This window comes from Arachis ipaensis, chromosome B10 (assembly GCF_000816755.2).
Source record: "Arachis ipaensis cultivar K30076 chromosome B10, Araip1.1, whole genome shotgun sequence".
NCBI lineage: Eukaryota > Viridiplantae > Streptophyta > Magnoliopsida > Fabales > Fabaceae > Arachis > Arachis ipaensis.
The window spans coordinates 9,001,239-9,008,376 of NC_029794.2; the positions used below are offsets into that span (position 1 = coordinate 9,001,239).

A 7,138-nucleotide genomic window follows, 5' to 3' on the forward strand; every position below is an offset into this window, starting at 1 on the left:
AAAAAAGATAATTATTCTTTATTATATATATTTCTATTATGGTCTTTTTTACTTTTAAAAGCTATTTTACTAAATACAATTATGGTGTTTGTGCTTATCGAAAGTCATTTTTAGTTTGATTTTATCAAACATAAGTACTGTAGATAAGCAACTTTCGAAAAGTAAAAGTTTTACTAAATCAAGCCTTAATCCAAAGCTATATGGTACAGCTAACCGACCAAACTGGTATTAGACCAAGTAAGACATACTAGACACTAGTCAATGCCACTACAAAAAAATGTTGAGTACCGTCAGATTTACTGGCGAAATAACGTAATATATTTATCGGCAAATTTTCCATCAAAATCAATCCGATGGTATAATCCTCGCCGGATTCTTTGCCTAAAAACTATTTAATTACCGATGAAAAATTTTGCCGGTAATTTTGGCGCTCCACTATTTTCTTTCCCGCCTAATTACCATCGGATTTTCTCCCGGTAAATCTGACGGTAAATTCAGTTTTTTTTTTTAATTTTAAACACAATAGGTGGTCAAATTATTTTTTTATTTTTTATTTAAATTTAGTTTATACTCAATTAGTTGTCAAATTCTAAATAGTAGAAATCAAATATAGTAAATTAAATATCAACTGTACAAAAAAAAAACTAAAAGTCAAATAAATAAAATACAATGAAACAGTTTAGAACTAAACTCTAACCACTAAATATCCTAATAGTTGTCGTCATCGTCGTTATCCCCCTAGTCCTGCTGAGGCAGCAGAATAGGCGATGATGTTGATGCCCTTCTAACAGTGCCGCTGCTACCAGCAATGCTGCTGCCACTTGCCCGCATCTGATCTTAGTACACCACCATCTATTGCTCCATCCGCTAAAGCCGCTCCAGCTCCTGTCTCCATTCTTGCCTAAGGGAATCTATATGTGACACATGTGTAATGATCCTCTGATACCTCTCTTCAGACTGCTACAACTTCTGAGCCTATTAGTGAAGGCTCCGAGTGAGCTCCAGCACCCGCCCCCTCAAATCAACGTCGTCCTCGGGATCGATGGGCCAAATAGTGGTAGAGGCAGATGAAGGTCTTAGTGTGAAGGTGCGAAGGTTGTCAGCGAAGAATGATCCCAACCCGTAGGCGCGGTTTTTGAACGTTTCAGTTGCGGTCTCGCGCCAAATCGTGTTAGAATTGACTTCTATTACAGCGGAGTTGTTTTCATTGTCTCCAGTCTACTGAGATTACTGGGTTACGACCTCCAATCTCTGCGTATAGAACTCCTGTATAACACATGTTATGATTGGGACTGTAGTTAATTGAAAACTTTATACCATATTGTAAGACCTTAGATCTTTTAAAATTAAATAATAAACTATTTATAATTATTTTATTTATTCAATATATTATTTTAGAGATTTTTATATTAATTGAGTATTTTTAAAGATTTTTATATTATTGGTCTCTGCCATTATCGCATCACAATCCAACGACTTAGACTATGCAGGTTGAAACAACATGTTAAATCAAGTAATAATGATATTATATTTCAAAGACAACACAAACTTAATAACAAAATGAAACAAGTTACATACCAGTTTGACCTTTGTCTTCATGAAAGTCGCTAACCCACTAGTATAGTTCGATGATTTGGATGATGCCCTGTTAGCTCTGTTCATGAGATAGCAGCGCTTGAACTCCTCATCAGTCTCCCAGTGGATGTACATTGCCTTCTTAATGTCCGAGAAGAGCCAATAGTGAGGTGGTCGCGCCTCTCACATACGTCTTACAACATCTGCTGAAGTTGCCTAGCCATCTAATGGTCGAAGATCTTCCTAATCATGAGTCTTGTCCTATATAAATTTCTCCTGCACAAAGAACATTTAGCACTAGTTAATCGAAATTAAATACATAATTAAACAAAATAGAAGATATAAACTATCTAAGGTTTGAATATGTTGAGATTTTACAGCTCACTTCTGAAATCATCACTCTGTGATCTCAGCAGAGATCTTCTTGTAACTCGGCCATGGGTGGTTGTATATCAGCTTGATGACATCAGTACATTTTTGTGACAAGAGAAGGGAGATACGGGACCGCGACCGTGTTAGGTGGCTGACGACGGAGTCAGAACAGAGAGATGAAGACATGAAGAGAAGGCTGACGAAAAGAAGAGGAAGAAGAAAGGAAAGAAGGTTGGTAAAGGTAACATCCCTGATCTGATTCGAACATCACAAGGTAGCAAAGGTAATTCCTTTCACTAACTCGCGTATATAAGTACCAAAAATCCAACAATGATACCTTTCTCTTCTCTCACCGGAACCTTATACCGCTCTCCCCTTCACCGAATCATCGCCCAACCACAAATTTTTTCGTAAACCTCTCTCAATGCTATATAAGGGTTAAAAATTTCATCTTTTTCATCCAACCCAAACACATATAATAGTTAATAAAAAAGCACTTTTGTATTAATCAATACAGAACATGTAAATAGATAATATACTTTTATGAGTAAAAGACAATGTTGTATGATGCTCCGATTATGAAATTTTGAAAATTCTTTTCTCTGATTTTTCAGTTTTTCTTTTTTTGTGAGTTTATGATTAGAATAGGATTGGAGAAATTTGGGATGTTTTTCTAAATTTAATATTCTATAGTTTTTGCTACTTATTTGGGAAGAAATTATCATGAGTAAGATTGTGACTCGAAAATTTTTGGGATGTGATTTAAAAGAATCTAAAATTAATTTTAAAAGAAAATTAATGATCCAAATTATAAAAAAGGAGAATACCTTAATAATGGATATATTATTCCACACACTTATCAAAAAACTATAACTCATTAATAATATTTTTTTATTGTATATATCTTTTTGGTTACTTATCAAGTTATCATAACCAATATTATATATATATTGGATTAAATAACAATATTAATGGGAGTATGCTTTATATTTAGTAACAAGGAAACTGTAGTACAAAAATTTAGGATGAAAGAATTATTCTTCTTTGAGTATGATTATTATGTTGAGACTTGGTTGGACGAATATCCACATGCAACGGTATGAGAGATAGATATCATAGTTTGTCAACTCTGTGGACCTACCCAGTATCAATTATTGGAGTCAACTCTCCTTTTCAATTATATATATACATTACTCCTTTCTGATATATAGATATCATATAAAAATGTCTTTTGTAAATATGATAATTAAGATTTAAAATAAATGTTATATTAAACAGTTTGATCATATATTAATTTTTTAACGTTTTCAATCATTATCTTATTATTAATGGTTGAATGTATTATTATCAATTTAAACAAAATAAGAATTTGCAGGTGTATGTGAGAATTATAGTAAGACTTTTTTTTTTATGTTAATTCTTATTTTGTTATAATATCTTACAATTTGTTACTCGAAAAAATCTAGGGAGCTAGTAATTTTTGTATTTTCTGGTCAGTACTTAACCATCAAAACAAAAGTGAGTGATTTTTTACTATTAGATGTAATCTCACACCATTAAAAATACTATTAATGGCCAATTAATGATTACAAAACACTAAAATTACTGACTTCTAGCATTCCTCTTTGTTACTTATTATTGTATAGATTTTTCACATGATAAAAATTTTCTTCTTCATATGATTACCATTGGTTTATTGAGGACTCCACCCCTTAGTTACTTTCGGTTATTTGAAATGTAGAAAATGAATATGGAAAAAAAAAAAAAATCTCTTCTTCCAACTTCCAAGGAAAACAACTAATAATAATAGCAGTCCCTTTCTGCGAATATGATAAGCCAACAATTTTACAAGCTTAGCTATAACTCTTGATTTAGTTCTCTCCCAAAAACTCAAGAAATTTAGCATGAGAATAATTCTAGTTTTGCAGTTTAATTTGTATTGATGGAGTAAATCATCGAAAACCATGAACGTTGAAATATTGAAAAGGAGTTGAGAAAAATAGTTCCACATGTGTCACTGTGCATGCATATATATTCCTTAATTAATAATGTGCATGAACATGGACCTCCTTTACTTTTGTAAAATTGGTTAAAAGCATATATAAAGCAAAGGTTAATGAAACCATTGAAACACAATTAATTAGAATGTGATGATCGTAAACACATGTGTTATCCTTTTCAAAGCAGAGATTAGAGAATAGAAGCTGTGTGGGGTAGCAAAAGCACTTTGTAAGAGAGTCGGCCAAATGTGGAATGGCTCAGTGGCTCACAGCCTTCACAGCCCCAAAATCAATCAATTAACATCAATGTTGGTATTGCTCTAAGTCTCTAACTTCATTTGGTTCCACATATTCCTCTATAATAAGTCTCTTTTCCAATCAACATCACCTTTTGTTAATACAAAAAAGTAAAATATCTGATCATAAAACAAAGTTTGAATCTATCCTAGAACCTTCCACTTAAAATTGTGATAAACCTAATCCCTTTATTTATTTTTATTTAATTTTGGAATAGGAAAAGAAAAGGAGGACAAGTAGTGATGTGTCTCAAGTCTCAATGCAAAGTGGTAGGTCGCTTTTGGGATCTCAGTGGTTTATGTTGTGCCTATAAAAGGGGGAACCTCACACCACAAACTTGTTAAGCATAGCCAAGTATAGCAAAAACAAACTTCTATTCTTCTATTCTTCTTTGTGGAAGCAGAATCTTGAGAAACATGGTTAGTAGTTTAGGCTTAGGCCAAATTAGAAACATTATATTTCTTAGCTATCTTTTATGGTATTAATTATTTAATTTGAGATATATACATGCAGGAGGGAAAAATGAGTTGGACAGTTGCAGATGCTGTGGACTACAAAGGCTACCCTGCTGATAGGTCCAAAACTGGTGGTTGGGTTCCTGCTGCTCTTATTTTAGGTTTGTAATTATAATAATAATAATCATCCTCACAGTAATAAGGTGAATAAAGTACTTGATAGAAGTAAAACAATATAATAATAGAGAGGTGGGTTCACTTGTGATTTCTACATATATTGATTGTGGATTTGTGGGTATATAATAATAGATCAACATCTTTAAAGCATAACAAGTAAAAAGTATACAAAAACGTTTAATTTTGATATTATTTATTTATCTATCTCACCATCCTACTTATTTACGTTTATAATATAATATATAAAAGTATTATTATGTATAATGAAATTCCTGAGATTTAATTTTGATCAATATTATTACTTAAGTAATAAAGTGCAATGAGATTTCTCGTGCTTGTAGACTTAGTATATACCCATATCTGAGTAATAGTTTACTGATATTTGATTTGAAATTTATAGAATTTATTTCTTGAAAAAGTTTAAAAATAATTCTTAAATATCATATCTCAGTTTTGATTAACTACTGGTATATAAATTTCTTTGTGCATTCTTCAATTAACATACTAATCTATCTAGTTCAATGATAATTAAATGTTATATTTAATTGGTTTATAGATTTTCTTGTATATGCAATCATGTTTTATTTTGTCTTTTTTTAATCTTTTAGTTAAAACTAAATTTTTTCTTTCAAAAATATTTTATTTTTAGAAGCCATGATTTTATTTTTCTTCTATTATGATTTTTTTTACATAGTGGCAAAAATTTTATTTTTAGAAGCCATGATGGTAGTTATATAATTTGAGAGTGAAATTAATAGAATAATAAATGAAAGAAAAGAAAAAAAAATAATTTTGACCAGAAAATTAAAATAAAAAATATTTTAAATAAGAACACGATGTTTCAAACATTAAAAATAACATTAGATTTAACCCAAACGAATAACTGTTGTACGCTATAGACTATTGACTTAAGAGTGCATGGATATACCACAAGTTCTGTTATATATTCTACTTTATGTTGATTCAGGAATCATATGACAATATATATAGTTATCATCAAATGTGACATACATTCATGGTATATATTTCTCCATTAATTCATAACATAATACCCAAAGTTTCCTGTTGATGATCACTAAAGTGTAATCAACCGTTGGGACTTTGAAAAGCTATTTAATTTTAAGAGCCATATTTTTAGTCTTATCAGCAATTCAATAATGGACACAAAACAATAATCGAATCGTAACAACCATTGATGATTTCCCAATGGACCTTGATTCTGAGCCATTGCTTTGGAATCTCGCAGGTCCAACTTAGTAGGGAAACCTTCCTTTAATAGAACAAGGTCAAATATATACATAGGTAGCAGCTGCCAGCTAGTTAGGTATCTACAAGAATCTTAAAATTAAATGAACAACACTCAAATCTCAAACAACATTCAAGTGTATAATTGAAATTTTAGTTTTTTAGATATGACCCTCAATTATTGATATTTTTTTTTTTAAATTTTAAAAGTGAAATAATTCGCAGAAAATGTCTTGTACTTTTAATATTTAAATATACAATATACAAGAAGCCTATTGTATATTTTAATATTAAATATATAATACGTGAAAGATATATTATCAATACACAGGGTCTCGTATTGTTTTATACTTTTATCTCTAAAATTTTAAAAAATATTATAAAATTCAATAACTAAGTGTTACATTAGAGTTTGGTTAATATCTAAAAAAATTTCTGGGTTTATGAACCTACCGTTCAAAAAATATTTTAGTTTTTGACAAATATATCATTTTAGTTCAACTAATCATATCATTCGTACATAAATTTATTATAGTAATAAAAGTAATCTTCTAGTATTTTACTTCACTAAGTGGGCATTTATTTTAAAGAATTTTAATTCATTTTTGAGAATTATATATAAAATATATTATTTCAAAATATTAAAAATAATTTTAAACTATCCATAATACTAAGCAAACAAGTTTTTTATTCTATTCGAATATAATATTCTTAGGCATGCTTAATATTCTTGAGAATATAATCTCTTACGATATATATTTTTTTAACATTAAAGCACCTACTAATTTGTACTCTCAAATTATTTAGAATAAGGCCAATTTATTCCCAGAGCAACTATTATTAATAAGACCTGTATATCTTTCATGAGAAAAAAAGTTTAAAAGTGATCAAATTTTATTAATATTAGCGAGCTAACAATTCTAGTCAACATATTTCTACTAGTATATTTGAGCCCTTTTTTTTATTTTAATCTATAAAATAAGCTAATAGCTAAATGTTCTGAAAAAAAAAAATGGT

General features: G+C 29.8%; 1 long non-coding RNA gene across 2 annotated transcripts; it reads left to right on the top strand.

Moving 5' to 3' along the window:
* On the top strand, positions 2,082-4,811 carry LOC110268265. Of its 2 annotated transcripts, none has more exons than XR_002356395.1 (3): positions 2,082-2,230; positions 4,462-4,663; positions 4,758-4,811. It is a non-coding gene; the product is annotated as an uncharacterized LOC110268265 (long non-coding RNA). The 2 variants fall into 2 exon arrangements; XR_002356396.1 differs by lacking the exon at positions 2,082-2,230 and adding an exon at positions 4,142-4,259.